Raw genomic sequence first — 24,441 nt, 5'->3', positions numbered from 1 at the left:
GGACTCACTAAACTGCATCACCAGTGGTGCCTCTGCACTCTCTGGACTCACTGCACTGCATCCCCAGTGGTGCCAGTGCACTCACTGGTCTCACTGCAGTGCATCCCCAGTGGTGCCAGTGCACTCTCTGGGCTCACTGCAGTGCATCCCCAGTGGTGCCAGTGCACTCTCTGGACTCACTGCACTGCATCCCCAGTGGTGCCAGTGCACTCTCTGGACTCAATGCAGTGCATCCCCAGTGGTGCCAGTGCACTCTCTGGACTCACTGCAGTGCATCCCCAGTGGTGCCAGTGCACTCTCTGGACTCACTGAAGTACATTCTCAGTGGTGCCAGTGCACTCTCTGGACTCACTGCACTGCATCCCCAGTGGTGCCAGTGCACTCTGTGGACTCACTGCAGTGCATCCCCAGTGGTGCCAGTGCACTCTCTGGACTCACTGCACTGCATCCCCAGTGCTGCCAGTGCACTCTCTGGACTCACTGCACTGCATCCCCAGTGGTGCCAGTGCACTCTCTGGACTCACTGCACTGCATCCCCTGTGGTGCCAGTGCACTCTCTGGACTCACTGCACTGCTTCCCCAGTGGTGCCAGTGCACTCTCTGGACTCAATGCACTGCATCCCCAGTGGTGCCAGTGCACTCTCTGGACTCACTGCAGTGCATCCGCAGTGGTGCCATTGCACTCTCTGGACTCACTGCAATGCATCTCCAGTGGTGCCAGTGCACTCTCTGGACTCACTGCACCGCATTCCCACTGGTGTCAGTGCAGTCTGTGGACTCACTGCACTGCATCCACAGTGGTGCCAAAGCACTCTCTGGACTCCCGGCACCGTATCCCCAGTGGTGCCAGTGCATTCTCTGGACTCACGGCACTGCATCCCCATTGGTGCCAGTGCACTCTCTGGACTCACTGCACTGCATCCCCAGTGGTGCCAGTGCACTCTCTGGACTCACTGCACTACATCCCCAATGGTGCCAGTGCACTCTCTTTACTCACTGCACTGCATCCCCAAGGTGCCAGTGCACTCTCTGGACTCACTGCACTGCTCCAGCCGCGGCATCCTCTCCAGCCGCACCAGCCGCGGCATCCGCTCCAGCCTCGGCATCCGCTCCAGCCGCGTTAACCGCTCCAGCCGCGGTAGCTCCTGCAGCCGCGCCAGCCGCTCCAGCCGCGGCAGCCGCTCCAGCCGCTCCAGCCGCGGCAGCCGCTCCAGCCGCTCCAGCCGCGTCAGCCGCTCCAACCGCGGCATCCGCTCCAGCCGCGGCAGCCGCTCCAGCCGCTACCGAGTGGAGCGGCTGCCACGGCTGGAGGACTACCGCGGCTGGAGCGGCTGCCGCGGCTGGAGCAGTGCAGTGAGTCCAGGGAGTGCAAAGGCACCAGTGGGGATGGAGTGCAGTGAGTCCAAAGACTTCACTGTCACCACTGGGAATGCAGTGCAGTGAGTCCAGAGAGTGCACTGGCACCACTGGCGATGCAGTGAAGTGAGTGCAGAGAGTGCAATGGCACTACTGGGGATGCACTGCAGTGAGTCCAGAGAGTGCACTGGCACCACTGGGGATGCAGTGCACTGAGTCCAGAGAGTGCACTGGCACCATAGGGGATGCCCTGCAGTGAGTCCAGAGAGTGCACTGGCACCACTGGGGATGCAGTGCAGTGAGTCCAGGGATAGCACTGGCACCACTGGGGATGCACTGCAGTGAGTCCAGAGAGTGCACTGGCACCACGGGGGATGCACTACAGTGAGCCCAGAGAGTGCACTGGCACCACTGGGGATGCCCTGCAGTGAGCCCAGAGAGTGCACTGGCACCACTGGGGATGCAGTGCAGTGAGTTCAGTGAGTGCACTGGCACCACTGGGGATGCACTGCAGTGAGTCCAGAGAGTGCACTGGCACCACTGAGAATGCACTTCAGTGAGTCCAGAGAGTGCACTGGCACCACTGGGGATGCACTGCAGTGAGTCAAGAGAGTGCACTGGCAGGACTGGGGATGCAGTGCAGTGAGTCCAGAGAGTGCACTGGCACCACTGGGGATGCAGTGCAGTGAGTCAAGAGAGTGCACTGGCAGGACTGGGGATGCAGTGCAGTGAGTCCAGAGAGTGCACTGGCACCACTGGGGATGCCCTGCAGTGAGTCCAGAGAGCGCACTGGCACCACTGGGGATGCACTGCAGTGAGTCCACAGAGTGCACTGGCACCACTGGGGATGCAGTGCAGTGAGTCCAGAGAGTGCACTGGCACCACTGGGGATGGACTGCAGTGAGTCCAGAGAGTGCACCTGCACCACTGGGGCTTCAATGCAGTGAGTCCAGAGAGTGCACTGGCACCACTGGGGATGCAGTGCAGTGAGTCCAGAGAGTGCACTGGCACCACTGAAAATGCACTTCAGTGTGTCCAGAGAGTGCACTGGCACCACTGGGGATGCACTGCAGTGAGTCCAGAGAGTGCACTAGCGCCACTGGGGATGCAGTGCAGTGAGTCCAGAGAGTGCACTGGCACCACTGGGGATGCACTGCAGTGAGTCCAGTGAGTGCACTGGCACCACTGGTGATGCAGTGCAGTGAGTCCAGAGAGTGCACTGGCACCACTGGTGATGCAGTGCAGTGAGTCCAGAGAGTGGCGCTCCAGCCTCGGTTTCCGCTCCAGCCGCGTCAACCGCTCCAGCCGCGGTAGCCCCTCCAGCCGCGGCAGACGCTCTAGACGCTCCAACCGCGTCAGCCTCTCCAGCCGCGTTAGCCCCTCCAGCCGCGGCAGCCGCTCCAGCCGCGGCAGCCGCTCCAGCCGCTCCAGCCGCGGTAACCGCTCCAAACGCGGCAGGAGCTCCAGCCGCGGCAGCCGCTCCAGCCGCTCTAGCCGCGGCAGCCGCTCCAGCCGCTACCGAGTGGAGCGGCTGCCACGGCTGGAGCGGTTGCCGCGGTTGGAGCGCCTGCCGCGTTTGGAGCGGCTGCCGCGGTTGGAGAGTCTACCGCGTATGCCGCGGACGGAGCGGCTGCCGCGGCTGGAGCGGCTGCCGCGGTTGCCGCGGCTGCCGAGGCTGGAGGGCTACCGCGGCTGGAGCGACTGCCGCGGCTGGAGTAGTGCAGTGAGTCCAGAGAGTGCACTGGCACCACTGGGGATGCACTGCAGTGAGTCCAGAGAGTGCACTGTCACCTTTGGGGATGCACTGCAGTGTCTGCAGAGAGTGCCCTGGCACCACTAGGGATGCAGTGCAGTGAGTCCAGAGAGTGCACTGGCACCACTGGGGATGCAGTGCAGTGAGTCCAGAGAGTTCACTGGCGCCACTGGAGATGCACTTCAGTGAGTGTAGAGACTGCACTGGCACCACTGGGGATGCTGTGCAGTGAGTCCAGAGAGAGCACTGGCAGCACTGGGGATGCAGTGCAGTGAGTCCAGAGAGTGCACTGGCACCACTAGGGATGCACTGCAGTGAGTCCAGAGAGTGCAATGGCACCACTGGGGATGCAGTGCAGTGAGTCCAGAGAGTGCACTGGCACCACTCGGGATGCAGTGCAGTGAGTCCAGAGAGTGCATTAGCACCACTGGGGATGCATTGACGCGAGTCCAGAGAGTGCACTGGCACCACTGGGGATGCACTGCAGTCACTCCAGAGAGTGCACTGGCACCACTGGGTATGCGGTGCAGTGAGACCAGAGAGTGCACTGGCACCACTGGGGATGCAGTGCAGTGAGTCCAGAGAGTGCACTGGAACCACTGGGGATGCGGTGGCGGGAGTCCAGAGAGTGCACTGGCACCACTGGGGATGCAGCGCAGTGACTCTAGAGAGTGCACTGGCACCACTGGGGATGCGGTGCAGTGAGTCCAGAGAGTACACTGGCACCACTGGGGGTGCAGTGCGGTGAGTCCAGAGAGTGCACTGGCACCACTGGGGATGCAGTACAGTGAGTCCAGAGAGTACACTGGCACCACTGGGGATTCAGTGCAGTGAGTCTAGAGAGTGCACTGGCACCACTGGGGATGCACTGCAGTGAGTCCAGAGTGCACTAGCACCACTGGGGATGCACTGCAGTGAGTCCAGAGAGTGCACTGGCACCACCGGGAATGCACTGCAGTGAGTCCAGAGAGTGCACTGGCACCACTCAGGGTGCAGTGCGGTGAGTCCAGAGAGTGCACTGGCACCACTGGGGATGCAGTACAATGAGTCCAGAGAGTGCACTGGCACCACTGGGGATGCACTGCAGTGAGTCCAGAGTGCACTAGCACCACTGGGGATGCACTGCAGTGAGTCCAGAGAGTGCACTGGCACCACCGGGAATGCACTGCAGTGAGTCCAGAGAGTGCACTGGCACCACAGGTGATGCACTCCAGTGAGTCCAGAGAGTGCACTTGCACCACGGGGGATGCAGTGCAGTGACGCCAGAGAGTGCACTGGCACCACTGGGGTGCAGTGCAGTCAGTCCAGAGAGTGCACTGGCACCACTGGGGATGCAGTGCAGTGAGTCCAGAGAGTGCACTGGCACCACTGGGGATGCACTGCAGTGAGTCCTGAGAGTACACTGGCTCCACCGGGGATGCCCTGCAGTGAGTCCAGAGAGTGCACAGGCAGCACTGGGGATGCAGTGCAGTGAGTCCAGAGAGTGCACTGGCACCACTGGGAATGCACTGCAGTCACTCCAGAGAGTGCACTGGCACCACTGGCGATGCGGTGCAGTGAGTCCAGAGAGTGCACTGGAACCACTGGGGATGCGGTGGCGGGAGTCCAGAGAGTGCTTTGGCACCACTGGGGATGCAGCGCAGTGACTCCAGAGAGTGCACTGGCACCAGTGGGGATGCGGTGCAGTGAGTCCAGAGAGTGCACTGGCACCACTCAGGGTGCAGTGCGGTGAGTCCAGAGAGTGCACTGGCACCACTGGGGATGCAGTACAGTGAGTCCAGAGAGTGCACTGGCACCACTGGGGATGCACTGCAGTGAGTCCAGAGTGCACTAGCACCACTGGGGATGCACTGCAGTGAGTCCAGAGAGTGCACTGGCAGCAATGGGGAATGCACTGCAGTGAGTCCAGAGAGTGCACTGGCACCACTGGGGATGCAGTGCAGTGAGTCCAGAGAGTGCACTGTCACCACTGGGGATGCACTGCAGTGAGTCCAGAGTGCACTAGCACCACTGGGGATGCACTGCAGTGAGTCCAGAGAGTGCACTGGCACCACCGGGAATGCACTGCAGTGAGTCCAGAGAGTGCACTGGGGATGCAATTCAGTGAGTCCAGAGAGTGCACTGGCATCACTGATGATGCAGTACAGTGAGTCCAGTGAGTGCACTGGCACAACTGGGGATGTAGTGCAGTGACTCGAGAGAGTGCACTGGAAACACTGGGGATGCAGTGCCGCGAGTCCAGAGAGTGCACTGGCTCCACTGGGGATGCGGTGCCGGAAGTCCAGAGAGTGCATTGGCACCACTGGGGATGCAGTGCAGTGACTCCAGAGAGTGCACTGGCACCACTGGGGATGCAGTGCAGTGAGCCCAGAGAGTGCACTGGCACCACTGGGGATGCGGTGCCGGGAGTCCAGAGAGTGCTTTGGCACCGCTGGGGATGGCCTGCAGTTACTCCAGAGAGTGCACAGGCACCAAGGGGGATGCACATCAGTGAGTCCAGAGAGTGCACTGGCACCACTGGGGATGCACTTCAGTGAGTCCAGAGAGCGCACTGGCACCACTGGGGATGCACAGCAGTGAGTCCAGAGAGTGCATTGGCACCACTGGGGATGCAGTGCAGTGAGTCCAGAGAGTGCACTGGCACCACTGGGGATGCAGTACAGTGAGTCCAGAGAGTGCACTGGCACCACTGGGGATGCAGTGCAGTGAGTCCAGAGAGTGCACTGGCACCACTGGGGATGCAGTGCAGTGAGTCCAGAGAGTGCACTTGCACCACTGAGAATGCACTTCAGTGAGTCCAGAGAGTGCACTGGCACCACTGGGGATGCACAGCAGTGAGTCCAGAGAGTGCATTGGCACCACTGGGGATGCAGCGCAGTGAGTCCAGAGAGTGCACTGGCACCACTGGGGATGCAGTACAGTGAGTCCAGAGAGTGCACTGGCACAACTGGGGATGCAGTGCAGTGAGTCCAGAGAGTGCACTGGCACCACTGGGGATGCAGTGCAGTGAGTCCAGAGAGTGCACTGGCACCACTGGGGATGCACTGCAGTGAGTCCAGAGAGTTCACTGGCACCACTGGAGATGCACTTCAGTGAGTGCAGAGACTGCACTGGCACCACTGGGGATGCAGTGCAGTGAGTCCAGTGAGTGTACAGGCACCACTGGGGATGCAGCGCAGTGAGTCCAGAGAGTGCACTGGCACCACTGAGAATGCACTTCAGTGTGTCCAGAGAGTGTACTGGCACCACTGGTGATGCACTGCAGTGAGTCCAGAGAGTGCACTGGCACCACTGTGGATGCAGTGCAGTGAGTCCAGAGAGTGCACTGGCAACACTGGGGATGCACTGCAGTTAGTCCAGAGAGTGCACTGGCACCAGTGGGGATGCAGTGCAGTGAGTCCAGAGTGTGCACTGGCACCACTGGGAATGCAGTGCAGTGAGTCCAGAGATCGCACTGGCACCACGGGGGATGCACTTCAGTGAGTCCAGAGAGTGCACTGGCACCACTGGGGATGCAGTGCAGTGAGTCCAGAGAGTGCACTGTCACCACTGGGGATGCACTGCAGTGAGTCCAGAGTGCACTAGCACCACTGGGGATGCACTGCAGTGAGTCCAGAGAGTGCACTGGCACCACCGGGAATGCACTGCAGTGAGTCCAGAGAGTGCACTGGGGATGCACTTCAGTGAGTCCAGAGAGTGCACTGGAACCACTGGGGATGCCCTGCAGTGAGTCCAGAGAGTGCACCTGCACCACTGGGGATGCACTACAGTGAGTCCAGGGATAGCACTGGCACCACTGGGGATGCAGTGCAGTGAGTCCAGAGAGTGCTCTGGCACCACTGGGGATGCCCTGCAGTGAGCCCAGAGAGTGCACTGGCACCACTGGGGATGCAGCGCAGTGAGTCCAGTGAGTGCACTGGCACCACTGGGGATGCAGTGCAGTGAGTCCAGAGAGTGCACTGGCACCATTGGGACGCACTGCAGTGAGTCCAGAGAGTGCACTGGCACCACTGGGGATGCACTACAGTGAGTCCAGGGATAGCACTGGCACCACTGGGGATGCAGTGCAGTGAGTCCACAGAGTGCACTGGCACCACTGGGGATGCAGTGCAGTGAGTCCAGAGAGTGCACTGCCACCACTGGGGATGCAGTGCAGTGACTCCAGAGAGTGCACTGGCACCACTTGGGATGCAGTGCAGTGAGTCCAGAGAGTGCACTGGCACCACTGGGGATGCACTGCAGTGAGTCCAGAGAGTGCATTGGCACCACTGGGGATGCAGTGCAGTGAGTCCAGAGAGTGCACTGGCACCACTGGGGATGCACTGCAGTGAGTCCACAGAGTGCACTGGTACCACTGGGGATGCAGTGCAGTGAGTCCAGAGAGTGCACTGGCACCAGTGGGGATGCACTGCAGTGAGTCCAGAGAGTGCACTGGCACCACTGGGGATGCAGTGCAGTGAGTCCAGAGAGTGCAGTGGCACCACTGGGGATGCAGTGCAGTGAGTCCAGAGAGCGCACTGGCACCACTGGGGATGCACTGCAGTGAGTCCAGAGAGCGCACTGGCACCACTGGGGATGCACTGCAGTGAGTCCACAGAGTGCACTGGCACCACTGAGAATGCACTTCAGTGAGTCCAGAGAGTGCACTGGTACCACTGGGGATGCACTGCAGTGAGTCCAGAGAGTGCACTAGCACCACTGGGGATGCAGTGCAGTGAATCCAGTGAGTGCACTGGCACCACTGGGGATGCAGTGCAGTGAGTCAAGAGAGTGCACTGGCACCACTGGGGATGCACTGCAGTGAGCCCAGAGAGTGCACTGGCACCACTGGGGATGCGGTGCCGGGAGTCCAGAGAGTGCACTGGCACCACTGGGGATGCAGTGCAGTGAGTCCAGAGAGTGCACTGGCACCACTGGGGATGCAGTGCAGTGAGTCCAGAGAGTGCACTGGCACCACTGGTGATGGACTGCAGTGAGTCCAGAGAGTGCTCTGGCACCACTGGGGATGCAGTGCAGTGAGTCCAGAGAGTGCACTGGCACCACTGGGAATGCAGTGCAGTGAGTCCAGAGAGTGCACTGGCACCACTGGTGATGCACTGCAGTTACTCCAGAGAGTGCACTGGCACCACTGGGGATGCGGTGAGGTGAGTCCAGAGAGTGCCCTGGCACCACTGGGAATGCAGTGCAGTCAGTCCAGTGAGTGTACTGGCACCACTGGGGATGCAGTGCAGTGAGTCCAGAGCGTGCACTGGCACCACTGAGAATGCCCTTCAGTGAGTCCAGAGAGTGCACTGGCACCACTGGGGATGCACTGCAGTGAGTCCACAGAGTGCACTAGCACCACTGGGGATGCAGTGCTGTGACTCCAGAGAGTGCACTGGCACCACTGGGGATGCACTTCAGTGAGTCCAGAGAGTGCACTGGCACCACTGGGGATGCAGTGCAGTGAGTCCAGAGAGTGCATTGGCACCACTGGGGATGCAGTGCAGTGAGTCCAGAGAGTGCACTGGCACCACTGGGTCTGCAGTGCAGTGAGTCCAGAGAGTGCACTGGCACCACTGGGGATGCACTGCAGTGAGTCCAGAGAGTGCACTGGCAGCACAGAGGATGCAGTGCAGTGAGTCCAGAGAGTGCTCTGGCACCACTGGGGATGTAGTGCAGTGAGTCCAGAGAGTGCACTGGCACCACTGGGGATGCAGTGCAGTGAGTCCAGAGAGTGCAATGGCACCACTAGGGATGCACTGCAGTGAGTCCACAGAGTGCACTGGCACCAGAGGGAATGCACTGCAGTGAGTCCAGTGAGTGCACTGGCACCACTGGGGATGCAGTGCAGTGAGTGCAGAGAGTGCACTGGCACCACTGGACATGCAGTGCAGTGAGTCCAGAGAGTGCACTGGCACCACTGGGGATGGGTTTCAAGCCAACTGCATTAACCGCTCATGCTTCTTTCTTATGAGACGTTAGTAAACCAATTACATAGCCTTGTCAAGACTAAATCACAGGTAAAAATCCTGTACATCTCATGTGGCCAACCACTCCCAACTAGGATTCCAAGAACCAGGAGGTTCGGTGAAAATAGGGCTAGTGCTATTAGAGGGGTGATTATTAGGGTAAGCCCTAAGCTGTCTTTAATGGAGAAGTATGGGTGGAATGGGATTTTGTCGCAGTCTGATACGATTCCTAGTGGGTTATTTGAGCCTGATTCGTGTAGGAAGGTTAGGTGGACTAGGGTGATTCCTGCAATTAGGAAGGGCAGTAGGAAGTGGATGGCGAAGAATCGGGTTAAGGTTGGATTGTCTACTGAGAATCCTCCTCAGGCTCATTCTACTAGAGTTTGCCCAATGTACGGGATGGCTGAGAATAGGTTGGTGATTACGGTGGCCCCTCAGAATGACATTTGTCCTCATGGTAGGACATACCCTACGAAGGCAGTTGCTATTAGGGTGAGTAGGAGGATTACTCCTGTGTTTCAGGTTTCTTTGTATAGGTAGGAGCCGTAGTAGAGGCCTCGTCCGATGTGTAAGTAGATGCAGATAAAGAAGAGCGAAGCACCGTTGGCGTGGAGGTTGCGGATGAGCCATCCGTACTGGACGTCTCGGCATGTGTGAGCTACTGAGGAGAAGGCGAGTGAAGTGTCTGCGGTGTAGTGTATGGCTAGTAGCAGGCCTGTTAGGATTTGTGTGGCTAAGCAGATGGCTAGAAGGGAGCCGAAGTTTCATCAGGCAGAGATGTTGGAGGGGGCGGGTAGGTCGATTAGGGAGTTGTTGATTATTTTTAGTAGGGGATGGGATTTGCGGATGTTAGGGGCCATTAGTGAGTCTGTGTGTTATTAGGATTATTACCAGGATGGAGAGGGCGAAGGATCCTAGGTAGGCCTTAATTAGCCCTGTGTGTATTGAGGTTGCGGCTTTGCTTGCGGCTACTTGTAGTTCAGCAAGGCCCTCTGGCCCTATTTTTTTGAGTCAGGAGAGGTCGATCAAGTGTAGGGCAATGTTTTGTCCCTTTTCTAGTAGGTTTTTGGAGAAGAATCGGTGTACTAGGGGGTTGAAGTACCCTAATGCAGAGGAGAAGTTTATGAGGGGGTTTGGTTTGGGGTGAGTGAGGGTGTGTGTTATGTTCGATAGTTCTAGGGCTAGGATGATTCCTAGGATTGTTATGAGGATGGCAGCAGTTTTGGTGATAAGGGGTATGGTTATTGGGGGGGTTTTGGTTGGTGTGATGAAAGAGGTAATGATTATTCCTGCTGTAATGCTGCCTAGGGCGAGTCGGGTTAGGGGGGCGGTGATTAGTGGGTTGTTTTCGTTTATTGATACTATTGGGGGGATTCGGGTTTGTCCAGCTTGGACTAGGATGGTTATGCGGATGCTGTAGGTTGCGGTGAATGCTGTGGCTATAAGGGTTAGGAGTAGGGCTCAAGTATTTAGGTATGATGTGTTTAAGCTTTCGATGATGAGGTCTTTTGAGTAGAATCCGGCTAGGAATGGGGTTCCTATCAGCGCCAGGTTTCCGATGGTTAGGCAGGAAGTAGTGACTGGGAGTATTTTCTGTAGGCCTCCTATCTTTCGGATATCTTGTTCTCCGTTTAGGTTGTGGATGATAGACCCTGAGCATAGGAATAGTATGGCTTTAAAGAAGGCATGGGTTGAGATGTGTAGGAAGGCTAGTTGTGGGAGGTTTAGTCCGATAGTGACTATTATTAGTCCTAGTTGGCTGGATGTTGAGAAAGCAATGATTTTTTTGATGTCATTTTGGGTTAGGGCGCATGTGGCAGCGAATAGGGTTGATAGAGCACCTAGGCATAGGCAGGCAGTTAGGGCTGTCTGGTTGGTGGCTAGCAGGGGGTGCATGCGGATGAGCAGGAAGATTCCGGCTACTACTATGGTACTGGAGTGCAGTAGGGCTGATACTGGGGTGGGGCCTTCTATTGCTGCGGGCAGTCATGGGTGGAGTCCAAATTGGGCGGATTTTCCTGCGGCTGCGAGGATTAATCCTATGAGGGGGAGGATTGGGGTTTGGTGGGGGTGTACGGCTTGTTGGATCTCTCAGGTGTTGAATGTTGAAGCTAGTCATGCTATGCTCAGGATCAGTCCGATGTCTCCGATTCGGTTGTAGATTACGGCTCGTAGGGCGGCGGTGTTGGCATCTGCTCGGCCTTGTCATCAGCCGATGAGAAGGAAGGACATGATTCGTACTCCTTCCCAGCCTACGAATAGGAGGAATATGTTGTTTGCGGTTGTTAGGAGGAGTATGGCGACTAGGAATGTCAGTAGGTAGGTGAAAAATTTTGTTACGTATGGCTCTGAGGCCATGTATCATATGGCGAATTGTAGGATTGATCATGTTACAAATAGGGCGATTGGAAGAAATGTTATTGAGTATTGGTCTATTTTTAGGCTCAGGGGGATTTTAAAGTTTATAATGAATTTTCACTCCCAGTGGCAGGTGACAGATTCTACTCCCGAGTAGATGAATGCGGTTGTAGGGGCTAGGCTAATTAGGAATGCGGTTTTAACAGCGCGGGTGGTGGCTTGTGGGGTGTTTTTAAAGTTTTTAAATAGAAATGGCAGGATGATTGGGGTTAGGAGGATTGTCAGCGTGAGTAGTGTGAGGGAGTTGATTAGTAGTGTGGGGTTCACTACTTTTACTTGGATTTGCACCAAGATGGGTGGTTCCTAAGACCAGTGGATTGCTGTTATCCTTTAAAAGTAAGGGGGCTGAGGTTTTAGGCTCAGATGTAAGAGTTAGCAGCTCTTGTTGGTTAAACCCTCCCCTCGGCAGGTAAGAAGGTTTGAACTTCTATTCTTAGAATCACAGTCTAATGTTTGGTTTAAACTATACTTGCATGAGGGGATTCCGGAGATCAGTTCGGGTTTGAGGATTAGGAGGAATATTGGGATAATGTGGAGTGTTATGAGCAGGTGTTCTCGCGTGGTTGAGTTTTGCATAGATGTGATGTGGGAGGGGATTGAGCCTCGTTGGGTCATTAGTAGTATGAATAAGGTGTAGGAGGCGGTTAGTAGGGTTGCGATTCCTGTTAGGATGATCGTGAAGGCAGATCAGTTGAATAAGGTGATTATAATGGTTAGCTCTGCTATGAGGTTTGTTGTTGGGGGTAAGGCTATGTTTGTTAGATTGGCCAGCAATCATCAGGTAGCTATGAGTGGTAGGAGAGGTTGTAGGCCTCGTGTGAGTAGTAGAATTCGGCTGTGCGTACGTTCATAGTTTGTGTTGGCTAGGCAGAATAGTATGGAGGAAGTTAGTCCATGGGAAATTATTAGGATCATTGCCCCTGAGAATGATCAGTGGGTTTGGATTATTCCTGCGGCGATAACTAGGCCTATGTGGCTAACGGATGAATAAGCGATTAGTGATTTTAGGTCTGTCTGTCGTAGGCAGATTGAGCTAGTCATTAGGGCGCCTCATAGGGCCAGGGTTAGGAAGGGGTAGTGCAGGAGGTTGGACAGTGGGCCCATAAATAGAGTGACTCGTATAATTCCGTATCCTCCTAGCTTTAGTAGTAGGGCGGCGAGGAGTATTGAGCCTGCGATGGGTGCTTCTACGTGGGCTTTTGGCAGTCAGAGGTGTAGGCCGTATAGTGGGGCTTTTACTATGAATGCTATGAGCAGTGCTAGACCTGATAGTATTCCTGTCCATGAGGTGGATAGGGTTGGGTGGGTTAGTTGTAGGGTTGGCAGGTGCAGGGTGCCAATTTTCACGTATAGGTGTATGATTGTGATTAGCAGGGGTAGAGAGCTTACTGGCGTGTAGAATAGCAGGTAGATGCCAGCGCTTAGGCGTTCTGGTTGGTTCCCCCATCGGGTGATTAAGATTAGGGTGGGAATGAGGGTTGCTTCAAATGAGATGTAAAATAGTGCTAGTTCTGTGGTGGAAAAGGCTAGTAGGATGAATGGCTGGACTGCGACTAAGGTTGAGATAAAGATTCGTTTGCGTTGTAGGGGTTCTTGTTGCAGGTGGTTTTGGCTTGCTATGATTATGAGTGGGAGTAGTCAGCAGGATAGTACTAGGAGGGGGGATGAGATTTGGTCAATTCCTGTTCAGTTGGATAAAAATTTGTAGGGGTAGTAGGTTGGGATTAATCACTGTAGGCTTAGGGCAGCGATTAGGAGGCTGTATAAGGTGGTGTTAGTCCATAGAAATTTTGGTGGAGACAGCAGGGCTGTTGGAAGAAGTATGATTGTGGGTAGGATGATTTTTAGCATTGCAGGAGGTTTAGGTTGTGTAGATGGTCGGAGCCATGTGTGCGGGTGGAGGCTACTAGGATGGCCAGGCCTGTGCCCGCCTCACATGCTGAGAAGGTTAGCATGAGAATTGGTACCATGGTGAATGAGGAGACTTGGTTTTCGATGGATCATATTGATAGGCCTACGAATATCGATAATATTATGCTTTCAAGGCATAGTAGGGCGGATACTAGGTGGGTTCGGTGGAAGGCTAGTCCTAGTCCGCTGAAAATGAAGGCTGAGTAGAAGCTTAAATGTAGGGGCGACATAAGAAAGTTACAGGGTTGGCTGTAATCTGCTGGGTCGAAACCAGCTATCTTTTTGGTTAGACTAACTTTCTGTTATTCTGCTCATTCTAGGCCCCCTTGAATTCACTCGTAGGCCAGTCCGAGTGTTAGGAGAAGGAGGATCACTACAGTTCAGGTGAGGGTCATTAGGGGGGATTGGAGTTGGACGGCTCATGGCAGGGGGAGTAGGAGGGCGATTTCTAGGTCGAATAGGACGAACAGGATGGCTACTGAGGAAGAATCGGACTGAGAATGGTAATCGAGCAGATCCAAGTGGGTCGAATCCACATTCGTACGGTGAGAGTTTCTCTGAGTCGGGGTTTATTTGGGCGAGTCAGAAGTTTAATGCGGTTAGGGCGGCGCTTAGGATTGATGATAGGGCGAATATGAACATGAGTGCGTTCATTGCTCTCCTCTGGGTTTATACCAGATTCTAGAGATTGGAAGTCAATTGTAATTAATATACTAGAAGAGCAAGATCCTCATCAGTAGATGGTTATGTAGAGGAATAGTCAGATGACGTCTACGAAGTGTCAGTATCAGGCTGCTGCCTCGAATCCGAAGTGGTGGTCTGATGTAAAGTGGAACTTGATCAGTCGGAAGAGGCAGACGGTCAGGAAGGAGGATCCGATGATTACGTGGAGTCCGTGGAATCCAGTGGCAACGAAGAAGGTAGATCCGTAGACGCTATCGGCGATTGAGAATGGGGCTTCGTGGTATTCTATTGCTTGTAGGGCTGTGAAGTAGAATCCCAGGAGGATCGTTAGGGTTAGGGCGTGGATGGCGTGTTTTCGGTTTCCTTCTGTGATGCTGTGATGGGCTCACGTTACGGTAACGCCTGAGGCTAGTAGGATGGCTGTGTTTAGTAGGGGGACTTCTATCGGGTTGAGTGGTTTAATTCCTGTTGGGGGTCATTGGCCTCCTAGTTCTGGGGTTGGGGCCAGGCGCGAGTGGAAGAACGCTCAGAAGAACCCTAAGAAGAAGAATGCTTCGGATGTGATGAAAAGGATTATGCCGTATCGTAGGCCTTTTTGGACTGTGGGAGTGTGATGGCCTTGGAAGGTGCTTTCTCGTACAATGTCTCGTCATCATTGGAGTATTACTAGGAGTATTGAGATGAGGCCTAGGGTTAGTAGTATGGATGAGTTGTAGTGGAATCACATGATTAATCCTGAGGTTGTGAGTAGGGCGGCGGCTGCCCCGAAGATTGGTCAAGGGCTTGGGTCAACTATGTGGTATGAGTGTGCTTGGTGTGCCATTAGATGTTTTCTTGTAAGTATAGGCTTAGAAGGAGCACGAAGACGTAGGCCTGGATTATGGCTACTGCTACTTCTAGGATGGTTAGGAGTAGTAGGATGATTATTGTTAGGATGGATACTGCAGGAAGGGTGGGTATTAATGCAATGGAGGCTGTAGAGATGAGTTGGATGAGTAAGTGTCCTGCTGTAAGGTTGGCTGTAAGGCGGACTCCGAGGGCTAGGGGGCGGATTAGTAGGCTGGTTGTTTCGATCAGGATTAGTGCGGGGATTAGGGGTGTAGGGGTACCTTCGGGTAATAGGTGGGCTAAAGAGGCTGATGGTTGGTTTCGTAGGCCTGTTAGTAGTGTGGCGAGCCATAGTGGGAAGGCTAGGGCTATGTTCATAGATAGTTGGGTGGTTGGGGTGAATGTATATGGAAGGAGGCCTAGAAGGTTGATTGTAAGAAGTATGATTATTAGGGATGTAAATATTATGGCTCATTTGTGGCCATTTTTGTTGAGTGGGACTATTAGTTGTTTTGTGATTAGGTGAAGGAGTCATGTTTGGATAGTAGAAAGGCGGTTGTTGATTCATCGGTTGTTTGGGGACGGGAATAGTAGGGCTGGGAAGAGTAGGGATAGTAGGATTAAGGGGATGCCAAATAGATTGGGGCTGGAAAATTGGTCAAAGAAGCTTAGGTTCATGGTCAGGATCATGGTGTGGGTTTGGTAGTGAGGGAGGTCTTATTTGATGGGGGGTTGGTTGTGGTGAAGGCTAGTAGTTTTGGTTGGATGAGGAGTGCTAGGGTTAATCAGGTTATAATTATGATTGAAAATCATGGTGCGGGGTTAAGCTGTGGCATATCATTAAGGAGGGGGAAGTCCCTCTTTGGCTAGCTTAAAAGGCTAGTGCTGTTGCATAGCTTCTTAATGATTAGGATGATGATAGAAGGGACGATCAGGCCTCGAAATGTGGGAGTGGGGTTGATTCTACTACAATGGGTATGTAGCTGTGATTAGCCCCGCAAATTTCTGAGCATTGTCCGTAAAAAATCCCAGGCCGGGTGGTAATGAATGAAGTTTGGTTTAGTCGGCCTGGGATTGCGTCTGTTTTAACTCCGAGCGTTGGGACTGCTCAGGAGTGGAGTACGTCTCCTGCAGTAATGATCACGCGGATGGGGGATTCTATTGGGATAACTACGCGGTGGTCAACTTCTAGCAGTCGGAAGTGGCCGTTGGGTAAGTCTGGGGTGGGCACTATGTAGGAGTCGAATGATAGGTCTTTGAAGTCTGTGTATTCGTAGCTTCAGTATCATTGGTGGCCGATGGCTTTTAGGGTGAGGTCTGGTTCGTCGATTTCGTCCATTATGTAGAGGATTTGTAGGGATGGGAGGGCGAGGAGTACCAGGACGATAGCAGGTAGGATTGTCCAGATCAGCTCTACTTCTTGGGCGTCTACAGCATTGGACGAGAGTTTTTTCTGTTAGTATGTGGGCTAAAAGGTAGAGAACTAGGCTGCAGATAGCTAGGGCAACGATTAGGGCGTGGTCGTGGAATTCAACGAGTTCTTCTATGATGGGTGATGAGGCGTCTTGGAATCCTAGTTGGGAGTGGTTGGCCACATGAGATGTACAGGATTTTTACCTGTGATTTAGTCTTGACAAGGCTATGTAATTGGTTTACTAACGTCTCATAAGAAAGAAGCATGAGCGGTTAATGCAGTTGGCTTGAAACCAGCATGTGAGGGTTCGATTCCTTCCTTTCTTGTACTTGGACGAAGGCCGGTTCCTCGAAAGTATGGTATGGGGGAGGGCAGCCGTGGATTCATTCAACGTTTGTGGTAGTTAGTTCTGGTTGTAGGACTTTTCGTTTGGCCGAAAAGGCTTCTCAGATGATGAATATTAGTATGATTACGGCTACTATTGAGATTAGGGAGCCGATGGAGGAAATGGTGTTTCATAGTGTGTAGGCGTCGGGATAGTCCGAGTATCGTCGGGGTATTCCTGCTAGGCCTAGGAAGTGCTGGGGGAAGAACGTTAGGTTTACTCCTGTAAATATTACCCCGAAGTGGGCTTTTGCTCATGTTTGGTGTAGGGTAAACCCAGTGAGTAGTGGGAATCAGTGAGTAAATCCTGCTAGAGGCCATCCTAGTATAGGTAGAAGGTAAGTAAGGCCAATTTGGGGCTGTAAACTAGGATGATGGCGATTCAGCCTAAGTGGGAGATGGACGAGAAGGCTAGGATTTTGCGTGTTTGTGTTTGGTTCAGTCCTATTCAGCCTCCTAGTGCTGTTGAGGCTAGGGCCATGGCGGTGAGTAGAGCTGGGTCGAGGGATTTGGATGTTAGTAGGAGCAGGGTTAGTGGGGGGAATTTTATGAGGGTCGAGAGTAGCAGGGCTGTTATTAGTGGCGATCCTTGTAGTACTTCTGGGAATCAGAAGTGAAATGGCACTAGGCCCAGTTTAATAGCGATTGCTGCTGTCAGTAGTAGACAGGAGGTTGGGTGGTTTATTTGTGTGATGTCTCATTGGCCGGTGACTCAGGCATTGGTTATGCTAGAGAATAGGACCAGGGCGGAAGCAGCTGCTTGGGTTAGGAAGTATTTCGTTGCGGCTTCTACTGCTCGTGGGTGGTGGGATTTGGCAATTAGGGGAATGATGGCTAGTGCGTTGATCTCCAGTCCTGTCCAGGCCAGAACTCAGTGGTTGCTGGAAATTGTGATTGTGGTGCCCAAGATGAGGCTGAAGGTTATGATTGGGGTCGCGTAAGGGTTCATTAGTAGAGGAGGGGGTTAAACCATCATTTTCGGGGTATGGGCCCGATAGCTTGATTAGCTGACTCTACTAGAAAATAATATAAGGGAAGTATGGAGAATTTTGATTTCTCTTGTGTGGGTTCAATTCCTACTTTTCTAAGGTCAACAGGAAATGAGAGGGCTGTTATACCTCTATGTTCACTTTATCATAGTGACCCTTTGTAGTTCAGGCACATTTCCTTATGTAAGGAGGTAGGCCTGCATAGCAGATAGGTATGCTGATGTGTCAGAGGCACAGAGCTAGTGTGAGGGGTAGGAAGTTTTTTCATAGTAGGTGCATTAGTTGGTCATATCGGAATCGTGGGTATGAAGCTCGGACCCATAAGAAACCAGAAGATAGTAGGAGGACTTTTGTGGCTAGGATGACGGGGAATAGTTCTGTGGGTGGCCCTAGGGCGCTTGGGTTTAGGAATATGATGGCTGTAAGTGTATTTATTAGCATAATGTTCGCATATTCAGCTAGGAAGAATAAGGCGAAGGGTCCTGCGGCGTATTCAACGTTAAACCCTGAGACTAGCTCAGATTCACCCTCTGTGAGGTCAAAAGGAGCTCGGTTTGTCTCTGCTAGGGTGGATACGTATCATATTATTGCTAGGGGTCATGAGGAGAAAATGAAGTATAGAGGCTCCTGTGCGACGGCAAAGGAGCTGAGTGTGTAGCTTCCGCTTAGTATGATTATTGATAGCAGGATTATGGCCAGTGTCACTTCGTATGAAATGGTCTGTGCTACTGCCCGTAGGGCTCCGATTAGTGCGTATTTTGAGTTCGAGGCTCAGCCTGATCATAGGACTGAGTAGACGGCTAGGCTTGACATGGCTATTAGGAAGAGAACTCCGAGGTTTAGATCTGCTAGGGGAAATGGGAGTGGTAGTGGTGCTCAAGTGGTGAGGGCTAGGACAAGGGCTAGTATTGGTATCAGAATGAATAGAAGTGGGGAAGAGGTAGAGGGTCGGATGGGCTCTTTGGTAAATAGTTTCAGTCCGTCCGCAAATGGTTGAAGTAGGCCAAAAGGCCCGACAACGTTAGGGCCTTTGCGGGATTGTATGTAGCTTAGGATTTTCCGTTCTACTAGGGTTAGGAAGGCTACGGCAATCAGGATTGGGATGATGTATAGGAGGGATATAACGAGGCAGCTTAGTGTTGTTATTTGAATCATGGGTGAAGCTAGGGAGAGGATTTGAACCTCTGGGGAAAGGGCTTAAGCCTTCTGCACTTGCCGGGCTCTGCCACTCTAGCTGGTCCTTTTCTAGGATTGAAAGTGGTGGGGGAAGGCCCTCTTCACGGTTTAGTTGGTTTCACTGCTTAGAGGGGGGGGGGCGTGCTTGTGGTATTGGCCCCACTTTCCCGGTCCTTTCGTACTGGGGAGAGTGTGTCATAGATAGAAACCGACCTGGATTGCTCCGGTCTGAACTCAGATCACGTAGGACTGTTAATCGTTGAACAAACGAACCCTTAATAGCGGCTGCACCATTAGGATGTCCTGATCCAACATCGAGGTCGTAAACCCCCCTGTCGATATGGGCTCTTGAGGGGGATTGCGCTGTTATCCCTGGGGTAGCTTGGTCCATTAATCAATTATATTGGGTCTGGTCACTGTTAGCACTTTGAGGGGTAGCTCTAGGTAAAGAGGTATGGTCTTGTTTTTGGAGGATTTGTTCTCCTCCAAGGTCGCCCCAACCGAAAAATATCGACCAGGCTCTGCGATGGTAGTGGCCCCAGTGGGGTTGATTGAGGATTCGCGGTGGTCGTTGATTTTTAAGTTCCACAGGGTCTTCTCGTCTTATGTTCACATCCCCGCTTTTGCACGGGGAGATCAATTTCACTGATTATCTGTGAGAGACAGTTAAGACCTCGTTTAGCCATTCATACAAGTCTCGATTTATGGGACAATTGATTGCGCTACCTTTGCACGGTTAGGATACCGCGGCCGTTAAACCTAAGTCACCGGGCAGGCATCACCTTCAATACTTGTTTAATTTGCTGAAGGCTATGTTTTTGGTAAACAGTCGGGCCTTATTAATTTGCCGAGTTCCTTTCACAGATTTTAATCGCTCTTATAGGCGCTCCTGAGTCGGGTTAACAGGGTTAGTTAATACGTGGTCTTGTAGGGGTTTTTGTATCTGTCTAGGTCTGTTAATAATGTTTCTATGTAAGCTTGCGCCGTTAGAGGGGTGTGGCCCTGAGTTACTTATTTTAGCATTAATTCTCCTATATTCATAGGTTGACCTGTTTGTGATAAGGGAATCATCTTATTTTGGTATTTTTAGGTGGTGGAGCTTTGACGCACTCTTTTTTGATGGCTGCTTTAGGGCCCACGGTAGGATCAGTAGTAAGAATTATCCGCTAGTCGAGGTTGTGTCCTTTTTTAATGGAGCTGTCCCTCCATTAAATAGCTCTTAATCATCTCATTAGGGTTCAGGATGTCCGGTAGGGAGGATTAAGGGGGAACTTAGATTCGTTTCACAGGTAACCAGCTATCACCCAGCTCGGTTGGCTTTTCACCTCTACTGACAAGTCATCCCACTCTTTTGCAACAGAGACGGGTTCGCTCTCTTTAACTGCTTGAAAGTAGCTCGCTTGGGTTTCGGGGGGGCAAACTTTAGTTCACTTTGCTTGGTTGTTCTCGCTAAACCATGATGCAAAAGGTACAAGGGTTGATCTTTGCTGTCTGTCGCTTTGATTGTTTCACTGCTATTTCATCTTTCCCTTACGGTACTGGGGTCTCTATCGCGTCTAAGTGTCTTTTCTATCGCCTATACTAAGACTGTAAAATGCTTTAGTTTAATTAGTTTAGTAAATTCTTTAGTTTTGGTGTACTATTTGTGTGGTTGAGCTAGAGGGGGGGCTTCAAGACGATCCGGTCTAGTAGATATCTTTCAGGTGTAAGCTGAGTGCTTTGGTGTTATAGCTACGTCTTGATATTCTAAGTACACCTTCCGGTACACTTACCTTGTTACGACTTACCTCATCTTCAGCGTATTTATGGTATTAGTTATGTGGGATGTGGCTTTTGAGGAGGGTGACGGGCGGTATGTACGTGCCCCAGGGCCGGCTTAAAGTAGGCTCTATTGTCCCACTTTACTGCTAAATCCGCCTTCCAGAAGTGGTTTCACGCTTCTTTCCGTGTGCCCTATGAATAGGGAATGTAGCCCATTTCTTCCACTCCATAGGCTATACCTTGACCTGTCTTATTAGCGGGGTGCTATTGTGTCCACTGTTGTGCTCTCATTCGAGGTGGGCTGGCGACGGCGGTATGTAGGCTGTGTTGGCAAGGGGTGGTTGGGTTAATCGGGGATTATCGATTGTAGAACAGGCTCCTCTAGGTGGGTTTGGGGCACCGCCAAGTCCTTAGAGTTTTAAGCGTTTGTGCTCGTAGTTCTCTGGCGGATACTTCGGTAAAGTAAGTATCAAGATTTAGGGCCAGGCATAGTGGGGTATCTAATCCCAGTTTGGGCCCTGGCTTTCGTGGGTTTAAATCAGTCGTTAGTTCCTAAGATCATCTTAATGGTGTGTTTAGGTGCATCTTGGGCTTATGACAGCTCAGTTGCATTTTGATCTTAGTTAGCTAGGATAGGCATTTTACCACTCTTTACGCCGTGTCAATAGGACGGTTGATTTGGGTTTCTTGTATGACCGCGGTGGCTGGCACAAGATTTACCAACCCTTGAAGTTAGGCTGTTGCTATAACTAAGTCAAGTTTGCACTCATTGCTTAATGTTAATTACTGCTGAATACCCGTGGGGGCGTGGCTTAGCGAGGCGTCTTGGGCTACTACTTGGGTGTGCCTGATACCCGCTCCTCAAGGCCTGTATGGGGGTAGGTGGTCGAGGGCGTTTACACTGGGGCGCGGATACTTGCATGTATATATTTAGCAAAAACCAACCGTAAGGTTAGGACTAAGTCTTTTGTCCGCAGGCATGTTTTATGCCATCTTGGCAACTTCAGTGCCATGCTTTGTGTTAAGCTATGTGGACGGGGGTGTGGTTAGCTGATAGTTGAGTGGTGAGTGAGAGTGAAGTATATGAAATTATTGCTTGTGTTTACTATTTTTAGTACTGGAGTTTCTCTAATAAGTTTAAGTTATTTTGTATGTGTTTGTGTGTATATATACATCGTTCCGATGATGTCATGGAAGGGATGATTAATGGAGTTTTAGAGGTAGTTTGCTGGGATTGGGCGATGAAGGTTTATGCTACATGGTGGTTAGCGAAAGTTTACTGGTTTAGTTTGTGAAGCGCAGGGGTTGAGCTTAATGATTTGTTGTTTTGTGCTATGTCCAACGAGCATTCATCCAATAGCCCCATTTAACCCGGAGGGTGGAGGTAACATTAACTGAATGTGGTCAAAGTGCATCAGTGTCAGGATGATTCCCCATATACGCCAACCGTCTCATCGAGGGACCCTTGAAATATAGGATAGGCCGTGAGGCAGGTGTGTCCAGGCTTAGATTGTGGGACCCCCGAGATCACTGGGAATAGCCACCTGTGAGGTAACCCCGGAAAAAATAAGAGGAACCAGAGGCGCCAAAAAGCTGGAACATGCCGCGATTACGCATTGAGAAGGTGAAAGTACTCACAGATGCCACTTTGAAGGGCAAGGAGGGGTGAGTGAACCCAATGGATGGCCCTGACCGAGGAACCAGAGGCGCAAAAATGTGAGGAGGGCGAGGGGTTTAGGGGGAACGTATGGGCCTGAAGCTAGTCATACCGGACATTATGTGCAACGGGTTGCTGATTTCACGTGAGGAGTACGATTAATAAATCCGTCTGATACGAACTGCATGAGATATGTGGTGGAGAGTTGTTGTTGGAGCATGTCCTGTGAGCATTCATTAAAATGGGGTCTTGTTATGCGCTTGAGTGGAGTTGTATTGGGTGTTGTGGGGTATGGTCCTAGAACATTCATGCCGGGTGGTTTGGTAGGAGTGTGTTTAAGGGTTTAATGGCCGTGTACATGTATGGGTTTAGCACCTGCTTATAAGATAGTCCGTATATAATGTATATTACTGGTACTATAGTATGTATGTATATGGGGTATATAAATTTATGCACGAATATGCATAACCAAATACCCCCGCCTCGGGGGGGGAGGGGGGGGGGGGTTAAGCATAATGGCATAGATGGGGTAGAATTATTGGGGGCTTGCGGTTAGTTCCTGTAGTTGAGAACAATGGCGGCTTTTCGAGCCGCAGGCCTCGGGTAGTGTCCGGGCAGGAATAATGACTTATTTTATGTTTTTTTTAGGGATTTGCTTTGCGGTGGGTGTTTTGGGTGTGGCGTCGAATCCTTCGCCGTATTATGGGGTTGTTGGTTTGGTGTTAGCGTCTGTGGCGGGGTGCGGGTGGTTGCTGGGCCTTGGGGTTTCGTTCGTGGCTTTAGTGCTGTTTATGGTGTATTTGGGGGGTATGCTGGTGGTGTTTGTTTATTCAGTAGCTTTAGCAGCGGAGCCTTTCCCTGGGGCTTGGGGGGATTGACGGGTGATTGGATGTGCAGTAGCGTTTGTGGCAATTGTTTTTGGGGGGTTGGTGTTTGGGGGGTTTATGGGGGCTTGGAAGTTCGGGGTTTCTACTGTGAATAATGTTGGGGTGTTTGTTGTTCGGTCGGATTTTAGTGGAGTTTCCATGTTTTATTCACATGGGGCAGGGATGTTTTTAGTGGCGGGTTGGGGGCTGTTGTTGACTTTGTTTGTTGTATTGGAGCTTGTGCGGGGGTTGTCGCGGGGTGCTATTCGGGCGGTTTAGGGGTTAGGGTCAGAGAATAGTTTATTGAAAATGCCAGCTTTGGGAGCTGGAGATAAAGGTTTGAGTCCTTTTTTTCTGAGTTTGGGGTACTCTAAGAAGTGGTAAGTCTTCAATCTTTGGTTTACAAGACCAATGTTTTTATAAACTATTAGAGTATTTAGCAGTTGAGTATTTTGTTTTCTAGGGTGCTTGCGGCGGGGAGGAGAAATAGGAGGATAGTGAAGTAGGCGATTGAAGCGAGTTGGCCGATGATGATGAATGGGTGTTCGACGGGTTGGCTTCCTACTCATGTTAGGACGAGGAGGTCGGCGACTAGTACTCAGAATAGGAGCTGGGAGAGTGGTCGGAATGTTATTGCTCGTTGTTTTGATTTGTGCAGGAATGGGATTAGGAATAGGATCAGTACGGAGGCGGCCAGTGCTAATACGCCTCCTAGTTTATTTGGGATTGAACGTAGGATGGCGTAGGCGAATAGGAAGTATCATTCTGGCTTGATGTGTGGTGGGGTTACTAGTGGGTTTGCTGGGGTGAAGTTTTCTGGGTCTCCCAGGAGGTTAACCGCTCATGCTTCTTTCTTATGAGACGTTAGTAAACCAATTACATAGCCTTGTCAAGACTAAATCACAGGTAAAAATCCTGTACATCTCATGTGGCCAACCACTCCCAACTAGGATTCCAAGACGCCTCATCACCCATCATAGAAGAACTCGCTGAATTCCACGACCACGCCCTAATCGTTGCCCTAGCTATCTGCAGCCTAGTTCTCTACCTTTTAGCCCACATACTAACAGAAAAACTCTCGTCCAATGCTGTAGACGCCCAAGAAGTAGAGCTGATCTGGACAATCCTACCTGCTATCGTCCTGGTACTCCTCGCCCTCCCATCCCTACAAATCCTCTACATAATGGACGAAATCGACGAACCAGACCTCACCCTAAAAGCCATCGGCCACCAATGATACTGAAGCTACGAATACACAGACTTCAAAGACCTATCATTCGACTCCTACATAGT

General features: G+C 52.2%; 1 long non-coding RNA gene across 1 annotated transcript in view; it reads left to right on the top strand.

Annotated features, from left to right (window-relative positions):
• Nucleotides 1–22,837, top strand: part of LOC310882734 — a 54,239-nt gene extending 31,402 nt beyond the window's left edge. Inside the window, exon 2 of the long non-coding RNA XR_014573120.1 lies at nt 9,174–22,837. This is a non-coding gene — a long non-coding RNA (uncharacterized lncRNA). The remainder of the gene's footprint in view (nt 1–9,173) is intronic.
• The last annotated feature ends 1,604 nt before the right edge of the window (nt 22,838–24,441 follow it).

The sequence above is a fragment of the Anser anser genome (assembly GCF_964211835.1).
Source record: "Anser anser genome assembly, chromosome: 16".
Taxonomy (NCBI): Eukaryota; Metazoa; Chordata; class Aves; order Anseriformes; family Anatidae; genus Anser; species Anser anser.
Note: the sequence above shows the minus strand (reverse complement) of the source record. Positions and strands in the feature narration are given on the sequence as shown.